General features: G+C 40.6%; 2 protein-coding genes across 2 annotated transcripts in view; one reads left to right on the top strand and one right to left on the bottom strand.

Moving 5' to 3' along the window:
- AVEN (apoptosis and caspase activation inhibitor) overlaps positions 1–19,247 on the bottom strand; it is a 168,801-nt gene that overhangs the window by 88,167 nt on the left and 61,387 nt on the right. The window lies entirely within an intron of this gene.
- Positions 14,171–19,247, top strand: part of CHRM5 (cholinergic receptor muscarinic 5) — an 80,200-nt gene continuing 75,123 nt past the window's right edge. The window contains exon 1 of the mRNA XM_087859262.1: positions 14,171–14,881. The gene's annotated coding sequence lies outside the window, so the exon portion shown is untranslated. The remainder of the gene's footprint in view (positions 14,882–19,247) is intronic.

Here is a 19,247-nt window from a genome sequence, read left to right as displayed (position 1 = left end):
AGCAGGGGGTAGGGGCAGAAGGAGAAGCAGACTCCCCGCTGAGCAGAGAGCCTGATGCAGGACTTGATCCCAGGACCCCAAGACCACAACCGAGCAGACGCTCAACCACGCTCAACCAACTGAGCCACCCAGGTAGCCCCTACAGTAATTTTATTTTTAAAAAAATTTTATTTATTTGACAGAGAGACACAGCAAGAGAGGGAACACAAGCAGGGGGAGTGGGACAGGAAGAAGCAGGCTTCCCGCTGAGCAGGGAGCCCGATGTGGGGCTCGATCACAGGACCCTGGGATCACGACCTGAGCCGAAGGCAGACGCTTAACGACTGAGCCACCCAGGCACCCCCCAGTTATTTTTTTTTTTTTAATGCACCTTCAGTCTCACCTATCACAAAATCCTGTAGAATCTATGCTTATCAGTATTAGAAGTACCCTGCTGGTTTATCTTTTCACTTTGTTATAGTGACTGAGAGGGACTATTGAAATATACTTTGGCATAGGATTAGTTTTGTTGGGTTTTGTTTTTTTTTTTTAATTCTAGATAAGAATCAAATTGTGAGAAGGAAAATGTAAATGAAGGTAACTTTTTGGTTTGAGCATATAATGACATTCTTTGTTAGGAATGTAAGCAGACAAGAATCTCATTAAATATTTGGTGCCCTATTTGCCCCTAATACTTATCAAATCTGAAGGCATAATCCACAATGTACAATGCTTAAAACCGTGGAGTGCTGCAGAGAATAACACCCCAGACCAAAAGGTATTTCAAACAGTTACCTGAGCTCACCTCCTGCCTCCGGTGCTAAAGTCATGAAAAGTGATAGCAACATCATCGTAACCAGCATCATGAATTCTAGTTTTCTGAGAGTCAAAGGAGCAATGAAGCGGGAGTGATAAAAGAAGGATAAGAAATATGAGGGGAGGGAAGAGAAAGGAAATTAAAAATAAAAGCACCATTCAATTCAATTACACATATCACTTGCTTTTACAAAATCAAGCACTAGAAGGTCATCTGTCCCCCAGGCAGTAACTATCAGTTATTCCTTGGCAACCAAAGAAAGACAGAGGGGTCACCAGCCACCACTGTTCTAAACATTCAAGGATGTAACAGAACTCACCGTAAGAGAATCTAAGAATGGCAAAAAGCAGCTAAAATAGTAAGAGATGTATTTCATTTATTCGGCATCTTCAAATACAGAGTACTCTCTAAAAATTAAATGGGAGGGGAGCCCAGGCGGCTCAGTTGGTTAAGTTCCTGCCTTCTGCTCGGATCATGGTCTTGGGGTCTTGGGATGGAGCCCCCTGTTGGGCTCCCTGCTCAGCAGCAGTCTGCTTCTCCCTCTCCCTCTGCCCCTCCCCCCAATTCGTGCACACACGCTCTCTCTCAAATAAATAAAACTTTTTAAAAAAATAAAAAATTAAATTTGAGATAACTAAGAATAACCTATCTTTAAACTATCATTTATTGAGTATGCTACATTTAATTTAAAATGCTCTTTTCATGCTGGGCACAAGGCAACCTTCCGTGGTGACCCTGATCAACCATTATAAATGGCACTCTGGGGTACAGATACCTGGGGGGCTCCTGCCTCCACGGGAATGAGCATTTCCAGTTACCGCTTCCATGTGCCTAGTTTCCTGACACCGGGTTGCCGCTGTCGCTCCTTGCTCTCCTCCCCAGGCTCGCTTGCCCCTACTTTTCCCTCCCCTCTTCGAATTTGCTGACCCTACTTTTCAGGCTCCCTCCCCGGCTCCTGCTATTCCCTCGACTCAAACACCCTTCCCCAAAGCCACACGGTCTCCCGTTTGCCAGCACGGTTATCTCACCAAATTTTCTGATCTGTCAGTCCGACAGCTGAAAACAACGTCTTTCGGTCTCATGTGCATTTTCCGATCATGAGTGGGTTGAGCATCTTCTCCCAAGTTTAGGAGCCATTTGCATTTCGTTTTCTGTGAACAGTCTGCTTCTAGCCTTGGCCCATTTTCAATGAGGTTGTTAAAACTCATTATCTATACTGCCAATCAGTTCTCCGTAATAGGAGTTACAATCCTCTCCACCAACCCCCACCCCATGTGCATAGTTATTTGTCTTTCGTCTTTGGTTACGGTGTTTGCCAGGTAGTCTTAATTTTTGTGTAGTCAAATTTAGCAGTCTTTATGGTTTCTGGGTTTTGTGAAATATTTAGAAAGAGCTTCCCCTTCTGACGTTAGAAAACAATCTGGAATGATTTGTTCTAATACTTTTATGGTTTTTTTTTAATTTTACACTAAAATTTTGATTCACATGGACTCTATCCTATTACCCAGTATGAGGTTTGAATCCCACTTCTTTCCCAGATAGTGACTCCACTTGTGCTAGGATCACTGATGAGCAAATCCATCTTTTTCCCAATGATTTGGAATGCTTTGGGGTCTTTTGCTTATGTCATGATACCCTGGTGCTTAGGATTTCTGGTATAATGACTTTCGGGTAAACTAGAATTACAGTGGTTGAGACTTCAGGCATTGCTTTACACCTCCTGAAAGGACCGAAATTTACTCTCTCCGTAAGCCCCTCGGGGCAGGTATTTGGGACCCATATACCCTTATCTGAATAGCCAACAATAAGTGTTTAATGAATGTTCTTTGAATGAATACTAACCCCCATTTTTAAAGATCAAGCATAGAGACTGAAGTTCTCTGAGGGTTTAGAGAAGAGTTGCATCACTGTTGAATTAACTCTGTTTATGTCCCAAGAGTAATTTTGCCAAACTTCCCTGCTCACCCTAGCCCTTTCTTCTTCAACACAAGTCCTTCAGTCCAGTCAATAGCAACCAACCTCACTAGAGTGGATGAACGCCTAATCGCAATTCAACTAGTGACATTACAACCAGTATGGAAGATGATTTGGCAGTTTCTTAGAAAACGGAACATAAATCTACCCTATGCCCCAGCATTTCCACTCCTAGGTATCTACCCAAGAGAAATGAAAACAAACGGCCATAAAAAGACTTGTCCATAAGTGTTCATAGAAGTTTTATTCATAATAGCCCCAAATTAGAACTAAACTAGTATCTGTGGCCCGGAGAACTGATGAACAAATTGTGCTATATTCATAGGATTTAAAAAAAAAAACTATAGTCAGGGGCGCCTGGGTGGCACAGCGGTTAAGCGTCTGCCTTCGGCTCAGGGTGTGATCCCGGCGTTTTGGGATCGAGCCCCACATCAGGCTCCTCCGCTATGAGCCTGCTTCTTCCTCTCCCACTCCCCCTGCTTGTGTTCCCTCTCTCGCTGGCTGTCTCTATCTCTGTCAAATAAATAAATAAAATCTTTAAAAAAAAAAAAAACTATAGTCAACAATAAAAAAGAATAAGCTACATGCAACAACATGGGTAAATCTCAAAATCATTACATGGTGTGGAAGAAGTCAGACGTAAGAGATAGACCCGCATAACCCTATTTGTAGGCCTTTCAAGAACAGGCAAACTAATCATGGTGACAGAAAGCAAACCTCCCTGGGCACCGGGGAAAAGAGGAGAAAAGGCCTTTCCAGAGCCATGTTAATAATGTTTTATAGCTGCTATCTTCAAGGTGCTGGCCCGGCACCAGCAGCGTCTGGAAATTGTTTCAAATGTAACTTCGCAAGTTCCCGCCTCAGACCCACTGGATCTGAAACTCTGGGGGTGGGCTCAGCCTACGCTCAGCAAGCCGTCGGGTGCTCCTGGCGCAGGCTCGGAGGTTGAGCACCACTATTCTGGTGTTGGTGGCGGTGACTACGCAGGTACGTACAATTGTCAAAGCTCGTCAACACTTCGGCTCAGGTTCTGAGCATTTCCTAAGTATATCATATCTCAATTTTTAAAATGCCGATATAATTCTCTCAATATTACCTTTAACTCCCCCCAAAATAAGAATAATAAAATAGATTAATAAATAAATATTATCCCTAACCCAAATGGGCCTCCTCCTCCTGTTTCCCCGACCTTGGTAAGTGGCAAAGTAACCCACCTGGAGCTTGAACGCGAACACTCCCTCTTCCGCTCCTTCTCCCACTTTGCTGCATGCAATCAATCCCCTCCTTGTCCGATTCAGTGTCTACACTGCCAGAGCTATTTCTATCGGCTCGATGTCTTCCTGCTGCTTTTTAAAAGCCCACGGCTCCCTTCTATCTAGCTCAAGCATAAAGTCAACACTCGCAGCAGGGCACTGAAAACCTCTGGCAACCTGGTCTCAACCCGGCACATCCAATCTGATCTCAAGTCATCGGCCCCTTGGACCTTACATCGCCCCAACATCGGCACAGTCAGGATGCTGCAAACATGCCAAGTGTGCTCTTGCCTCCAAGCCTTTGTTCAAGCGGCTTCTCTTCTCTCAGATGCCATCTCTCCCACTTCCCTGCCTGGTGTAATCCTAACTACCCACCAAAATCCAGCTGCAATGTCACCTCTTTTGTAAAAGTTCCCTGTCGTCACACCCAGGCAGAAATAGTTGCTCCCTTCTCTGTGCTTATGTTTTCCTACTTTGGAGAATGTGTATCTACCCGGGCCTCCCTTTTTTTCATGCACAATTCGTAAGTCTCCTCATTTTCAGGTAATCTCTTCATTCACTCCCCACTTATGACCTTTTAATAGGTCCTTATTACCTACCAGATGAAGTTCGAATTCCTTAGCAGGAAGTCCAGTACAAGCCTATCTTCAGGCCCCTGGATGGCTCTAACCTCTCTCCCACCTCTCCCTGAATTTAAATCAAAGCCAACAGCCCTCAAAGCACCAGGCTCTCCCAGAGTCTCCCTGTGTTTCTCCCTCCTCCCCCTCACCACTTCCTCTTTCCTCATCTCCTCCTCCTGGGATTTCCTGTGAAATCGAGTCCTAGGGTCAGACTACAACAGTCAGTAACTGGTCATTAGGTGGAAGAAATAGCAGTAGACAAAAAAAGAAGATCAGAAGCCAGGTAAGGTGGCATCAGAGCAAGGAGGAAGAAGAGGTGGAGCTGGTCCTTCTCAGCAAACGCTGGAGTAATCACAAGGAGTACAGGGCAGTGTCCGACCCTGAGCAGCTCAGTCTAGTGGAGATCGGACAGACATACAAACCAGTTTCTACGACTCAGCATGTGACAAAGGACGTTACTAGACAAGACAGGACACACATCGAATACAGAGACACAGATTTGCCTGAGTTGTGAAATTTAACCAAAGCTCAGGGAGACCACTCAGAACAAGACGCTGCTGACCTCCGACGTCATCAGAGCGACAGAGTGTCAACTACTAAACTCCTGTTGAATTAGGTGTCCTTAGGGAAGTCATTTAACCCTTCAGAGCCTCAATTTCCTAATTGTAAAATGAGAGAACTTGGTCAGATATGGAGGCTTCCTTTAGCAATAAAATATTCACAGACAAAAGCAGAATCCCAGACACTGAACAAATACATGGACTTTTTCAACATGACCAGAGAGGAGAGTGACTTTTGTTTTCAATTATAAGCGTAAACAAAATCAATCAATAGATGGAATTTTATATGTCACGACACTGAGTATGACACTGAATTTTCAAATCCTGAAAACAGCAGCTCGTGATGGAGCTGCTGACACAACCTCCACCATAGAGCAAACGCACGACCACAATCAGGTTGTTATGGCAACTAGAATACTTGGGTTAACAAGAGAGAGAGTCTGTGTGTGCGTGGCAGATTTTCTTACCACTCCCATTAGAAATCTTTTTAATGTTTCACATATTATCTCACAAATTATATTCTTCACTTAGCACATAACAAGCCTCCTGTTAATGTTTTGGGATAAATGAGAAAAATAAAAAGAGCTTCGTAAAATTGGCTCGGGGAAGGAGGGAGGTCAAAGAGCATCGAGCCAACGTCCACCCCAAACTCAGCTTAACATACCTCCTCAAAGGAAGCCACCCTGATCTCTTCCAGTGAAATTAGCTATTTCCTCCCACGTGGAAGCCCCATTTTACCCTAATTCTATAACAGCTTTAATACCTATCACACTAAAGGCAACATTGTTCATTTATATGCTTGTCCCCCTCACTCCAGGTCAGCTGCTTGGAAAGAGTTTATCCTTAGTTACCTTTATCCATCCAGTGCCTAGAACAATGCAGATATTGTAGGTGTTAAACTGTTCAACTGAGGACTAAAGAGTCAACCCTATCAAATTATAAATAGGAAATCTCTCTGCAGGAACAATATAATTATTTTTCACCTTATCAAATGTATTTCTTGTAAAACATACTTCATTTTTCTAATTATTCAGAAGAATTTCCCCTAGGAGAGAAATTGAGAATTCAATGGCATGTGTCATGGAAAGAGCCATAGGCTAGGATTCAGATTCCATGGGTTCTACTGTTCAACATACCTCCTATTAGCCAGTCGCAGGATCCACCTCCTTGGGTAAATGCCCACCTCTCCAATGCTCGGCATTCTCGCCTAGAGAATGAGGCGCCTGGACCACCTAAGAGCCCCTCCTGCCTATGAACCAGTGTCGCCAATACATTTTTTAAAGGTTTAAAGAAATTTGAACATGTCAAAACCTATTCATGGTTGGGTTTTTTTTAAAGATTTTAGTCATTTATTTGAGAGAGAGAGAGAATGAGCAGGGAGGAGCAGAGCAGAAGCAGAGGGAGAAGCAGAGTCCCCGCTGAGCAGGGAGCCCGACTCAGGGCTCGATCCCAGGACCCCAGGACCGTGACCGGAGCCGAAGGCAGATGCTTAACCGACTGAGCCCCCCAGGAGGCCCCCATTCACGGAAAGTTTTAAGGAAATGATTCTCAAGCAGGTTTGGGGAAGAGGTGGAAGAGTACATGATATTTATTCCTAGAACGGCTTTTTCCAACCACACCACACACAGGGAGATTAGTTTATCAGTCTTCTTTCCTACCTCCCTGGAACACCTGCAAGGAGAGAAGTTATTTTTTTAAGATTTTTATTTATTTGTCAGAGAGAGAGCGAGAGAGAGAACACAAGCAGGGGAGCGGTAGGCAGAGGGAGAGGGAGAAGCAGGCTCCCCGCTGAGCAAGGAGCCCGATGTGGGACTTGATCCCAGGACCCTGGGATTATGACCGGCGTCGAAGGCAGACGCCTAACCAACTGAGCCACCCAGTCAGTTGAGCTTGTGTTGCATGTAAATAGCAGAGACAAAAAATAAATAAAGTGAGGTTAAAAACCATCATGTGAAATGCAGAAAAAGATGTCTTCACAAAGATAACACTTAAGAGTATATGGATTCTCACATATAAAGACTGTATTCCTTCACATGCCTCAAGTTTCTGAGAGGGTAAGAATGACCAGACCCACACCTCATCCCATTCAACAGCCTCTCTCTTGATCTTCCCCTTCCCAAAGCTGCTCCTCAACCAGTTTCCCGAGTGTCAGCAAACAGCATCTCCATCCACTTACGCAACCAGACTACTCAACCTCCTGCTCAAACCAGACTTTTGAGTCATTTCAACCCGTCACTCTCCATCATACCCAGACACCCAATTCATCGGCAAGTTCTATGTTTTACACCTCCAAAATATTCCTCTCATCCGTCTACTTCTCTCCTTTTCTCCTGTTACTACCTGAGTCTAAGGTTAGGGACTGAATGTTCGTGTGCCGCCAAAATGCTTATGTTGAGTCTCTAACCCCCAGTGTGACGACACTAGGAGGTAAGGCCTGGGGCGGGGGGCAGTAATTAGGTTCAGAGGAGGTCACAGCAGTGGAGCGTGCGTACCCTCTCTCTGCTATGTGAGAACACAGCAAGAAGGCAGCTGTCCACAAGCCAGGAAAGGAGTCCTCACCGGAACCTGGTCATGCTGGCACCCTGATCTCAGCCTCTAAGACTAGGATGAACAAAGGCCTATTGATTAAGCCATGCAGTGTATGGTATTTCGGTACAGGCTGAGCTAAGGTAAGAACCATCACATTTTGCCCAGAACATTACAATAATCTCCTTACTGCTGTACGAATTTCTTAATTTCTTAACATGGCACACAGGACTCAAGAAAGATCTTTTAAAAAACATAGCAAATCATGGCACGCCCCTGCTTTTTAAAATCTTTAACTTCTCCCTTACCTTTCTGCATGTCATCACAGTGTTATGGTCGAGATTATTTGCACTCGCTCGTGCCCACACTAGAATGCATCTACCATTTCTTACTCATAGAGCTCTGCCCTAGAATTTATCCCAAGAAGCTTCATATATTACTACCCAAACCCAAGGCCCTTCTTTTACCTCTGTCTTTCCAGTAATTTACAAAAACATTAAATGAAAACTGTCTCAACTCCTGGAGTATGCCCAAAGTTCCTCCATTCTAAGAACTAATGTCGATTCCTATAATTTTCTTGCTGGCTCTAACCAATGACCTGCTCACATACAGGTCCCCAAGATTATTTATATATTTACCTATTAAGGCTTTTAAACTAGAATTTAAGGTATAAACTTTGTCAAAATATACTTTTAAATCTAAAATGTAACTCCCACTTGTTTCTAGTCATCCATATAGTTATTTATTTCTAAAACCAAGCTACTTTTTCTTCAGTAGTTGTTCACCTAAGTATCCAAGTATTCCACACTTAAAAACAGATCTGCCATCAGGAAGGTCACTAATCTATAATATTCAGAACTCCCTCTGGAACTTTCCTTACAGATAAAAGGCTAACAAATTGCCAGGCTTTTATTCTGTTTAATGCTTCTCCAATTTCACCCTTAACTTCTTTTAAAACTCACAATTGCTCTTTAGTTTAAGCCACCCACATAGAAATTCTTATGAAATAGTGTAACCATGAAGCCGATAATGACCAAATCAAAATTTGGGTCTTCCTGATATGGAACAGAGAGCACTAAAGAGAACCAGCCCAAACAGTTACACTGTTTTGTATGAAAAAGAAAAACAGCACTAAAACTTATGGTGTAAAATGGGTGGTCAGACTACATTATCTCTGAAGTCCCTTCCAGTGCTAAAATTAAATTCAGTTCCATAATAATAATGGCAATGGTTGACATTTATTGAGCACTTGCTCTCAGTGTCCCAGGCACTGTGCTAGGAGCTTTCCACGCATCGTGCACAGTATGTCTAGAAGCATGTTACCATGAGACGCTTCTCTATTTCAACTCCCCTAACACACAAGGGACGCAAATGGGACACAGATCCTTTCTAAAAATTTCTCTGGTATAAAGGAAAATAGATACGGAAGGCCCTAAGTTATGGGGCTTGCTTTGTTCCCTGGGTTTGGGAGAAGCTGACTCCTGTATGAAGTTGTTCCCTAAAGATCAGATGCCTAGGGGGGCTGAGAAGGGCATCAGAAAACAAAAACCAGGGCCCACCCAACTAGTCCTGCTGCCCCACGGAATGGCTTCTTGCCAGCCTGATGAAGACACAGCATCAGAGCTCAAGAAAATAGGAGATCACGTGGACATGAAGAAGAACAGGGAAGTTCAGGAGAATTAGTAGCACTCTGACAGACCTGGAAATCTGAAGGGCCCTGGTAAGAGGGATCTAAAAGTATGGGATGTGGCCATGTGGTCACACTTCAGTGTCCCCCCTAGACTGCAGGGTTCTCAGGGGCAGAGACCTTACCTTTTTTTTTTTTTTTTTAATCTACTCTCAGGGCAGAGCATAGTTTAGGACCCAGAACATAAGAAGCACTTCATAAATATTTAAGGGGAACTGTCAGTAACTCATCTCCCCAGGAACATATTTATTCCACTTACTGGGGTGTACCTACAAAGTCAGAGCTTTCTAAAGTGAGGCCTGGAGACCTCTAGTGGTTGTCTACAGTTCACCGGCAGAAGTCACAATCTGAAGGGCGGAGTGAAAAGGGCCAAACACCAGGACACAGGTTAAGTCCTGAGGTGAGTGAGACAAGGGAGTGAGTGCTATGATAGAGTAATAAACTAAAAACGTTTAAAAGTGAGACATTTTTAAAAGTCCAAATAAGATAAAAATGGAATCGGTTTATCTGGATGATTTCCTAATACTCAATTTTATCCTAGGGTACCAATAAATCTGGTTTGTATCCCCTCAGCATCACACGAAGTTTTTAATTTTTTTAGGTAAATATAAATGACTAGTATTCTAAGCCATATTGCTATTTGAGAGACTGTAAGACAATAAAATGAACAATTTTGGAGAGAAAAAAAAATCACCCCTTTATAAATCCGTAGCATGGAAGAGAAGGAAGCATTCATTCTACATTTCATCCAGTAACTTTTCCTCAAAGACAGTCAATTCTTAGGGTCACCCTCCCGTCATCTGGTTTCTCTGAAACTGTAGATCTCATTTTGGTAGAATGTCCGTGATGCCAGGGAGCCACCACTCTCTCCAACTTCTCCTGGGCGTCTCACACTGAGGGGGAAAATCTCCATCATCTTTTCTCTCAGTAAGGAATCTCTGTGGATTCTGGGCTCTGGAACCACCTTCCCTGGAATTCATATCACAGGTCGATGTTTTACTAATTAAGTCAACTTAAGTTACTCAAGCTCTCCACATGTTCCTCCTTTGTAAAACAGAAGTCACAGCCTGCATCAACGCTGTGACAGTAGCTGCACTGTACATTCCAAGAACCTGGGAGTGTCGGGCACCTAGTAAGGGATCAGGAAGTATTTGTTAGCTGTCACAATGAAAGGGCGAAAATGACCTAGACTGACCTGAGTGAGCCAACAGAGATCTGACGTCTTTAACAAAGGCAACAGGAAAATATATTTTAGAAAGAGCTTGCATGATTCTACAATACTCTCTTAAAGTGCAACTTTTTTTCTTGGTTTATTAACTGAAAATAAATCACACTCAGTCGGGAGATTATGAATATTTAAACTGCCCTAAAGATAAGTAGTTGCTACAGAAGAAATCTTTAACCACAAATCCTACTCACTTAAGAACTGGAGAACATAAAGAGGGGACTATTTTCTATTTTTCTTTATAAAAGCTGTTACAATTCTGCAAACCTTCAAAAACACCTGTGAGCATACTTCTAGGTGTGGACCAAACGTTCGTGCAAGGATGAATTTTGAGGGGGAAAATAATCATTAATCTTATTATATATAAAGTACTTTAAAAATCTATGAAGCTTATAAACTTCTAAGTTGTTTGGTCAACTTTATAACAGAAATGAGAGTTTAGATCAAATATGAGAATAAAGACAGTTGCAGAAATGGGACAGAAATGGGAGAGTTGAGACATCTGAACAAAAGAAAACTGCTTTGTTATATGCATCAGAAAGAATATAAAGTCCATTTTGCTGAGACACTCACTCCCTTCCCTCATATGGGGGGGGGGGTAAGCCATCTGCCCAATCAGCTACTTGACCAATTAGATCTCTGAATAATATTATTCACAGGGACGACTCCATGCTTTCGGGGGAAAATGACTCACACAATGGCTGAAGTGCACCTATTTCTTTGGTTTGGAACTCTACAGGGCCACTGCTTGAGTCAATGTTTTTCTATTAATTCAGTTTATAGTTAGTTCTGGGAGATAATGATTTGAAATAAAGTCAGGGCTTATACCCAAGATGCACTCATAATCTATTGGTCTAGTTCCCACTACAGCCACTCTGTCACCAACCATACGACGTTCTATAGCAGAAACTGCACATTTGCAGAATGCCCCCCAAAGTTGACCCCGTATTACAAAGGATCGAGCAGAAAAATTATAGCAATAACTTAGAAAGGAAAAAAGAAGCTTTTTCCATTCAGTTTATCTGTACGTAATGGTCATAGTCACTAACTCTTTCCCAAACTTTCAATAAAGCACATACATAGGTCATAAAACACATATACTCCGTGTTCGGCAAGATTTAAGAAAGGACAGGCTTTCAAAGGGATAATTTGAGAACAAAGTGCTACACAAAGCTACCAAACAAACCCGTGACAGCATGAGACAGAGCCAGGGGGTACCTTCTACAGACACCTGTGGAGAGCAGTATTCCAGAGTCCTCCATAAAACTGGGGGCACGGTCCTCAGCAGTGCCTTTGAACCCGGGTATAATTCCAGCTACACCTTTTCAATGGCTCCTCAAAGTCCACCTTCCCCACTCGCATTCATCAAGCCAACTTAAAAGATGGAGCAAGAAAAAGAAGGGGTGCGATCAGAGAGAAACAGAGAATCTGAATGAGAATCCATTTCTGTGGGGGACAGTGGAGCACACAGTTATTTCAGGACCTTATACTACATTCCTGGAAAAGTCAAGTAGACAGCCAAACACTCTGCTTTTTCAGAAAGGAGCTGGTTTGGGAAAATAAAAATTCATAGGAAAGGAAAAACCGGATATCAATGGAAATATTATAAAATAATATCTATAATTACATGTAATTATATAATATCGTAGTCATCGGCCCCATTTGATTTTTACTTCTCTAGCTTTCAGTCTTCACAGAATTCTAAGTCACACTCACATGTTGAAGCATGGCGTAGTAATCAATGGTTTGAAACTTGGAGTTTTTATTATAACCATGTTCTATTGTGTTTGAGAAGGTAAATAAGCAAGATGGTCTTTTTCAGCAATAAGGTAGGACAGACCCTGGAATGTATCTGACTAAATTTGCCCAGCACAAAAGGTAGCCTCAATAGCTTGGGGACAGAATTTTGAACTATATAACCCAGGACAAGTCATGAAAAACTTGCACAGAGCAATGAACCTAGCCAATCATAACCACATAAACTTTTACTCCTTTTTGGTTATCATTATCATGCATAATGTTAAGTGGGAAAAAGTTCAAGAAAATATTCTAGAGATATAATATGAATATCTACGTAAGAGAACATAAGTGTGTATAGAAGACTACTCTAGGGGCGCCTGGGTAGCACAGTCGTTAAGCGTCTGCCTTCGGCTCAGGGCGTGATCCCGGCGTTCCGGGATCGAGTCCCACATCGGGCTCCTCTGCTGGGAGCCTGCTTCTTCCTCTCCCACTCCCCTGCTGTGTTCCTTCTCTCGCTGGCTGGCTCTCTGTCAAATAAATAAATAAAATCTTAAAAAAAGCAAAAAGAAGACTACTCTAAATTTTACTTCATCATATGTGATCATCTAAGTTAGTATTTGAAATTCTTAATGCCTAATAACTAAATGTAATATATGGACGTTGTCTAGATTCTAATTCAAAAAAACCTAGGTCGAGAGACAGTGTCTGAGGCATGAGAAATCTGAAACAGGCTGCATACCAGAGGACCCCAAAGGATTATTAACAATGCCCAAATTAACTACTGTTTATTATAAATATTGTTAGGTGTGATAATGGCACAGAGGTCATGGGAGAAGGTGCCATACGTGCTAACATAAGCAGGGGTGGAATGAGATTTGCTCTAAAATACCTCAGCTAAGAAAAAAAGAAAGTTAAATGAAGCAAATGTGGCAAGAGTCTTGGTAATTATCGAATCTGGGTAACAGGTTTATGGAAGTTCATGCATTATTTTTTCATAGTTTTGTGTAAGTTCGAGGTTTTTCATAATTTTTAAGAACATTTAAAAAGCATTTCTTGTCCAGAAATATCCCTAAAAGGACTCTGTGAAAACACAGGAAAAGGAAAAAAATCTTGCATTACTTAAAAAATGAAGTATGAAAATTATAAAATTGACATTTTTATCTTTTATACAGCTACTCAAAATTCCATCTAATATTTTTAAAGAAAGACCCTGCTAAAATTTTATACTAAATAATGACTCATAATGTTCTCTTCCAAAGCAACAAAATGCATGTGCCCAAAAGACATGTAAAAACAGGTGTGCCTTTCACAAAAAGCAGCCTTTTTCCTGCTACAAATTTTTAAAAACTCACAATATATTTTTCTATCTTAAAGGTTTTTTAAAAACTATTTTCCTTCTTTAGAGAAAACTATGAGAGACTAGCACAGCAGAATTTCTGCAAATAATACAAAGGTAAAATACAGAGTGCTTTCTCCAGCCAAAAGGACGAACGGGGGGGGAAAAATGAACATTTCAAGAGCATTTTGGAACCTTATTCCGGCTTCCTCTTTGCTCAGCTCTCTTTCTTCCCCAAAAATCGTCACTTAACTGTCAAAACAACTCTTGCCCATTCTACCTGATAACATTCCCAAGCTGCAGTTTTCCCTGGATTCACTCCACGATCACAAGCTGCTCAGAGAGCACCTATCAAACGGAATATGATCATCTGCTCCTTCCTTTCTTCCTTTCAGGGCAAACTGCTGTCCATCAGGAGAGTAATTAATGGGTTTATTATGTAGGAAAGCGTCATCCCATCAGTTTGCTGTCTGGTTTGAATAGCTCATATCAGCTCTTCATTCATGCCAAGTATGCTCCCTGTCCGGAGAGATGATAAAGGCGTTCCTCCTCTGGATTCTTCTCTCCCTATTCACAGCCCAGCGTACCAGAACTACGTGTTGCAGAGGCACAAGGAAGACAGAAGAAGAAACCCCCTCGTCCTCTACAAAAACGAAGCCAAAGGACTGAAAAGTTGGTAAAGGGGGGCACAAGGAAAGCACGAGACTGCAAGAGAAGATCTGGGCTTCGGGGCGAAATAATTTTTTAAAGCAACTTGATTCTGGGGCATGTGTCATTCTGAAATATGGGCAGCAGAACTTTTCCGGAAGGTAAAAACATCTATGCAAAGGGCCCGGATTCCTCATTGCTGAAACAGTCCATGAATTTTTAATAAGTTCAGAACACTCAAGTTGTCTGGGGTCTTGATCTGCTGTTATCGGATAAAGGAAGGCAAAATTCACCCTCTAGCTCTCTAATCCTATCCAAATGGAATCTTCATCTTCTGCGTGCTGTCTTAACTAATGCCACAGGATTACCGGGAATACAGAGAGAGAGACGCTGCAAGAAATCAAACACAGTGGTGAACGAACACACGCAAGCAAAGTAGAGAAGGCATCTCAGGGACCAGAGCTTACTATTTCCAGCCACAATTAGATTACTGGGCTTCAAACACACCACCGCCAGGTAAGATTTAATTTTATGACATTACTTTATATCCTGACGACTGAAACTAAACCTGCTGATGCTGGGCACGAGCCAGTAGATTTGAATTTCATGCGATCCTCCCTTAAGCTCTATGCAGATTTAAGCCTTCGGAGGTAAACACTTGTTTTTACTTATGCTGCATAAACTACTCATTCCTAACTGGATAAAAACAGCCGCAGAATCTCATTCATTTTTCCACTGGACATGTCCCACCTTTGTCTTCAGTTTTAAAATCCCAATTTTGTTTTATTTAATAGCTTGGGGGGGGGGATGCGTGAAGAGAGCCCTGAATGGGGCACAAGAGCCATTCACAGATGTTATATACCCGACATAGTCAGATGCAATTTGTTTCCTGGGGCACTTGGTAAAACAAAAATTAATGCACTTTTAATGTTTTTATTAATGCAAGAGAATAAAGCTCAATAACTGATTTTTATCATCACAAAACAAGAAAAGTGGTGATGTCACTCTCATTCACATTAAAGAAAAACAATCTCTGGCAAACTAAGGTATGGCTCCGCAGTAGAACGGGGTTAATCTACCCTAACAGTCCTGGGCATACTGCTGTAACAGACTAAATAAGGACATTTTTCTGATTTAACAACAGAACAAAAAGATGTCTTTGAGGTATCTTAATATTTCAAAAGCTTTAACTCAGATCAATGGTCCAAAGAGCAAAATGTAAAGAAAGAACTACTGGGGCCATCAAAGAATTTTAAAGGGTACAAGTGCCTTTGAGAAATTCCCTAGAAATCACTCCATAATGAGACTTCTAGACTGTCTTATATGTATATTTTTTAAAAAAGAAAAAAAAAAAAAAGAAAAGATAGAATTTTAATTCCCTAGATTTTTAGCCAAAATTCAACTATATTAGTTTGCATATAAATTCAATAGGACAAGTTCAAAGCTTAATCTTTCCACAAAGAAGCCCTAAAATAAATGCATTTCTAGTGCCTTAGAAGACAAGAGATAAAGGAAACAATAGAAGCAAATCACACTTAACTTTCCTTGTATTATCAGATCATCTGTTATCAGAAGTAATTATTCAGTATCTGTCTAAAAAAAACCAGTCAAGTTTGAAATTCTTCTCTTCCATTTCACTAAATTCTTTCCTTTTTTCAAAGCCTAATGAATAGAGTGAATTACACGATCCCTTCACTCTTTTCAAAACAGTCCATAAAGAACCTTAAGTATCATCTTTTGCATCTGACATCATTACAGAAATTACTTATTTTCCAGTACCAAAGGAAAGCAGCAACCTACATACAAGCAGTGACGGAATAATATGCCAATTTGTCTCAGAGAAAAATCCACATTTCAAAATTTCAAAATAGTTGCTTTGTATACAAGCCCTAACTAACAAGTATTGTTTTTACCTACACCGGACTTACCTGAACCCTTAAGGGTTCTTTTCATCTTTTTTCTTATTATGATATCATATTTGATAAACTGACATGCTTTGAAAATAGGCCTATATTTTTAAGTGCAAAAGATCACTATTTCAACTCAATAATTACGGAGTTTTTTTTAAGTAACTTGGGCAAAAAATGAGATTCACAATAGTATGCTCAAACAATTTGCCTCCAATAAATAGAGCTGAAGGGGGGCATTAAATTATACTCATGAAGTCTTCCGGATTTTATTTACTCTGTAGAATGTACACCAGTTTGGGGACCCCGCTTCTGTGACTTCTGATGACAGTGATGGACAGACAGATAATACCCTCCTTCCCTGAGGCCTTTGTCAGCATCAGTCCCAATTTCTTTTCTTTCCTAATCAAGCTTTTTTCTCTATCATACTGCATTCTGAATAATAATTACTGAGGTTTAAATAAAGGCTTTCAAAAAAAAATTCTACAGCAATTTGGAATAACCTACATTTTCCTCATTTTAGTGAAAAAAGTGAAGAAAAAACATTAACTACTTTTTAACACATCATTTGTTAATGATGTGTTGAAATGCTGAAAATTGCTTCAAAGTCAGCATCTCATGAGTACAAATGGATAAGAAATTTTATGCTTATATCTGAAGATGTGGTTTATTTATGGGAGTTTTTCCCTTGTGTTGATAGATTTAGCAATTAAAGAGATTTTGAACATTCTTGGGAAGTATTCAGTGATTGCCTAATTGTTTCTGTAATTTAGAATGTATTTCATGCCCACATATTATATAAAATTATTGTATTATGAAAGTGACATAATTGGGTAATATTGGATTCTGTCATAGAAATGGAGCAAATATTTTAGCTACCATATCCTTACAATGATATCTATTACTATACCCACAGATTCTGCTCACTTCAAATCATCCAAAAGTTATAAAATTTTGCCTTAAACCATGAGAAAATAAAAGTAGCTATATAGGTTAAAATAAAGTATTTCATGTAGTGTCTTTGTTGACCTTTTTTAGACCAGCATGTCATATTTGTCTGAAATAACAAGCAACATAATTTTGCATATGAAATTAAAAATGAATTTTAGGTATATTTCTAAGTGTTAACATTTTAAATTAAAGGGACTGGCACTACATAATATTTTTAACTCAATAAAAAAAGTACTGATACCTGCATTATTAGAACTCTCAATTTTTGACTAGGAAATTTTGAAAGAATTTCTCTAATTCCAGTATAATGGCAAAATTTTTCAAGCTTAAGTCAAAAGGGTATTTCAACTAGCCTAGTACATTTGTTCCTCATTATGGTTAATTTTCTTTATGAAATGATCAAATTTGAATAAGGATGATGGTTCATCATGGAGATTCATCTCCTCTCCAGCTTCTTCCTGCTGAGAGAGAATAATCTTTGGTTTGTGACATCACAGTCTGTAGCTGGGGAAGTGGCTGTGATATCAAACAGATGATTACATCCTTTCAGTGTGAACTAGCTACAGAAGAGACATGAGCACTGTCATTTCAAGTCATGTCACAGAGACACTATAGAGGCGCATGACAGGAACTGAATTAGAGAAGGATGCTTTCATTGCATTTGTCACTTTTACAGCATCAACTATTAAAGATAAAGGTGCCATTTCACAGCTTACTTCATTAATAATTTAAAAGAGGGAGTAAACATCGTGTTAATAAAACTCAGATGATAAAATGGAAGGAAGGAAAGTACCAGTAAGCAACCAGACAGTAATGGAAAAGGAATGTAGAGAATAGAGGAATCTATGCAAATTTCACCCTGGTCCCCAGAGAAAAACTGCTACTCTTCCCACAGTGGGAATGAAGTGCTCCAAATGAGAAAGGGACTCCTAAGTCACACAGCAATCCCACGACATAAGTTAGTGTACAGCATATCAACTAGTATGATAACATGGGGCAGGGAAGGGTTGTGAACATCCTTTTAAGAAAAACAATTCCTAAAATAAAAGGAATAGCTCTTTAATTAGGAGAATCATTGTGTTCTATCAAAGTCTTCAAAAAATTGCAGATATAAAAGTAAGTTAGGACTTAGGGCTCAACAAAGAAGACCACACGAGAGCTCTTCTTACCAACCCATGTACATAAATGAACCATCTCTCCTCTACGTCTTAGGCGGCTCTGGCTGCAAAGGACAAAGCAAAACCACCGATTCTTCTGCGTTGAACACATGTGTAGTTTATCCCTTGGTAAGGTGCAAAATAGCAGTCATTTGTGTCAGCCTCCTAGAGTCAGAGCCTATATAAAGATATTTTTAAATAATAACTCATGAATATCTACAAGGCAAACTGACATTTGTTATCTCCAGTCACAGTCTGCTTCAAACGACGGTGTATTAGAGAATTATTAAAGCATCTATCCAGTCCTATGTACTGGCTAATGACTATCAGCTGATTGTCAACAGTTGTTTGAAGATCCTGCCATCCTCCATGTTTCACGTGGCATTGGAGGCATTAGTAAAATAACTCAAGAATCCAGATCGGTCAGAAAACATTACCACCTTTATAGACCTAAGGCTTGAGGTTACACTGGTGTCTTTAGAATACATACGCCCTCCTATTTACTGCTTATCACTATATTCATGTTGCATTGAATCATGTGTTCTTTGAGTAGCAAAAGTCGGTTTCCAGTTTAATTATCCCAATAAAAATGTTCAGCTGTTTATAGAATCTTCTTGGTGCAATAGCCTAAATATGCTGGTTGGTGTATAATCTAAATCTATCAGGCTTCGTGCATGACGTGGTTCTACTCCAGGTCTCCCTTCCTATGTGTTGCAGAGACACAGTCCTCTGCATGCAGTAACTGTGGGTAAGCTGTGGTGATACCTACAGAAGAGTTGTCGAGGAACTTTTACAGCACTTCTGATAACACTTTTTTTTTCCCCAAGAGAGGGAGGCGGGGAGGGGCAGAGGAAGAGGGAGAATCTT

This window comes from Ursus americanus, chromosome 36 (assembly GCF_024610735.1).
Source record: "Ursus americanus isolate L20-20 chromosome 36, mUrsAme1.1.p, whole genome shotgun sequence".
Classification (NCBI taxonomy): Eukaryota; Metazoa; Chordata; class Mammalia; order Carnivora; family Ursidae; genus Ursus; species Ursus americanus.
Note: the sequence above shows the minus strand (reverse complement) of the source record. Positions and strands in the feature narration are given on the sequence as shown.